This window comes from Atheta coriaria, unplaced genomic scaffold, assembly GCF_025399875.1.
Source record: "Atheta coriaria isolate IRGN ID8LTWV9N9 unplaced genomic scaffold, Caltech_Dcor_3.1 hic_scaffold_10_pilon, whole genome shotgun sequence".
Taxonomy (NCBI): domain Eukaryota; kingdom Metazoa; phylum Arthropoda; class Insecta; order Coleoptera; family Staphylinidae; genus Dalotia; species Dalotia coriaria.
This window is the reverse complement of record NW_027045452.1, coordinates 6847163-6850208: the sequence shown is the minus strand read 5'-3', so window position 1 is coordinate 6850208 and position 3046 is coordinate 6847163.

Genomic DNA, 3046 nt, shown 5'->3' with positions numbered 1-3046 from the left:
GTAAAACACGACTTTTTATATTGCACTGATTTATTTAATATTATTCTTGAAGAGTATTCTAATTCAATATTTAATAGTTTTAATTCAGAGATTATACTTTCAAAGTGTTTATATCTTTGATAATTATATAAGACATCAATAATAAGGATGATGTAAGTTAAACAATCTATAAATAATAAGAATCCATCGATAGGATCTTGTTCACTGGTGATAAACCAAGTCAAAAGTAGTAAACCAACAAAAACTGAAGTTTTTATAAGAAAATGAAGCAATTTTAAAACAAAATTTCGAAATTCGTAAGATTTAATTTGTTTTTTAGTCGAATTTAACTTGAAATTAACAAATGAGTAATTTATTACTTGATTCGCGATGATTAACGGTTTGAAATACTCGCGCACGTCTGTAGTGTAAGCCGCCATTTTGTATTTTAAGTGTTGTACATTTTTGACTTTACAAAACCGCTTTTCAAACGTAGACAAAAGAGATAGTTATCTTTAAAGAAGTGTTGTTGTTGTTTTATCATCGCACTCGATCTGAATTTAATCAAATGATGGATAATTACACCACACGCGTTGAAATCAATTAACGAAATGACTAACTAATTCCTTAGTAAAGTATTGAAATAGTAATTTTATTGCGTCGTAGAAAAAGTATACGAGGCAACCAACAATACACTACAAAACAAACAAACATTCATTACCTGCTTATTGACCCTTTCCACAAGATACGTTATTAGAAGAATCTCAGTGAATACAAGCGCCATCCATGTCCAACTGCCAGAATTGTCCAAAATTAACCAGTAATATAATGAGCCGATACCCGAGATGTATCCATGCACAAATTTTACGAGCATGAATAATTCTATTCGATGATGAAATTCCAATCGAAAATTATTCAATAATACATAAATGTTTATAATATTTCTTAAACAATCTTCGTTTAAATTTAATTTGTTTTTTGTTGTTTTATCAAGAAATAACGAAGTTTCTTGGAATTTTTCGCCGAATTCTCTTTCAATGGTTAAAAACACAGGCAAACAAACCATCATTAGATTACTAGTAATCAAGAAATACCAATACTCATTTAAATTATAATATGGTGTGTCAACTAGATGTAACTAAAGACATCGCCAAGTTGCATGCCAATGTATAATACGCATGATAACGACCATAAACAAATGAATACTTTGTTTGGTGATAATATTTCTGTTTTACTTTCCATATTAACTTTTAATATTTCGTCGAATTGATGAAACGCGTAGATAATTCTTATGATTATATCAAAGTCTTTTTCGAAGCATAGTAACATATAGATTGCCATTGCTCCGAACGAATATGATTCCACATAGAATATTGCATCGGCAATTGCTCCTAGGCTTACACTACTAAATTTTGGTTTGTTTAATATTGCTATGATTAAGATAAGTTTAAATATCCATGTGATTATCACACGTTTTGGGGACTTTTCGTAAAGTTTTGTGGTTGGGTCGTAATTGTAGGGGGTTAAACCCATGATGACGTAAGTTTTTACTAAATATTTATAGCGATGATAGAGCATTGTTTTAGAGAAATTTACGTGTTATTATTTGGACAACGTAGGAATTACTAGTGGTGTGTAGTTTGTATTTATCGGATAATTAATTTATCGACTTTTGAAAGCTATTTACTAATTATTTCGTTAATTATTTATGCATTTTTCGAGCTTCTTTAATTAAAAATATGGTAAAATATAGTCAGAGTTGGTGAAAATAGGTTTTTCAGAAAATATGGGAAAAATATTGCGCTTATCATGATTTTATGTTTCAAAATTGCGGAATTAGTGATAGATTATTAGATAAATGTTGTAAAAATAATTATTGGATCATATTATGTGGTTATTCAGTAATTTCTAATGAAAAATAAGGTTTGAAGGGAAAATTTACTTGAAAAGTCTCAAGCATCATATTTCTACCAAGTTATAGACATTTGCAAAAAGAAAACAATCAAAAACCGTTTATTTTTGAAAATTTGCATCTCAAAACAACTTTCTTCGGGAATTAATTTTAAAAACATTGTCAAAATATCCAACTTTACATTACTAATTTTATTGACTTTATATTTGAGGTTAAAATCATTTACCTGCTTTTTAATAAGTTCCACACAAACCAAATGCCACAAAATATCAATCAAAAACGCAGTACTCCAGATAAACCCAGCAACAGTCGAAGTTCCCGCCACAGTATTATAAGGAAATTCCAGCAACCCGTTGAACGCAGTGAACCACTTAACCAATAAAAACCACCCGAACATTCTGTCTATCTCCCACTGCACATCACTCAACAGAAAATTAACCGCACCTAATTTTCCGAAAATTTCATCATACGAGTATTCCACTATTTTATTTTTATCCTCACACAACACCTTCAATAATCTATTTAAAATTTTGTACTTTTTATACACATCTAACTCAAAACTCAATAATTGTATTTCATTTAAGAAATTAAAAATATGTCCGATATTAAAAAAGAAAAATTCACTAGGATTGTCCATAAATTTGACGAAGTACGTCAATGTATCAAAAATAATTACTAAGATATATTTCATTAATAATATTAACCCGCAATAAATAAGAACTGATTTTTTATATTTTACTTTTCGGTTGGATATTTTCATTGAAACGTGATTTAAATCTTTATTCGCGAATTTGAACTTGGTAATGATATTTTCAAAGTGTTGATATCTGCGATAATTGAATAGAACGTCAATGATGAGAATAAGATACGTTGAACAATCGTTAAATAATAAGACACCATCGATTAGAGTTTGGTCACGTATTATGCACCAAGAAAGATATAATAAACTAAAAATAATAAAAATTTTAGTAACAAATGAATAAATTTAAGTAGTGAATTCAAATTTTGATATTTTCGATTAAAACTTGAGCAATTTATTAATCGGTTTGTAATAATTATCACTTTAAAATATTCGCGCACGTCTGTAGTGTAGGCCGCCATCTTGTATTTTAATATCACTTTGTATTTGTGTGGATATACAGAAAAAGAGAGATA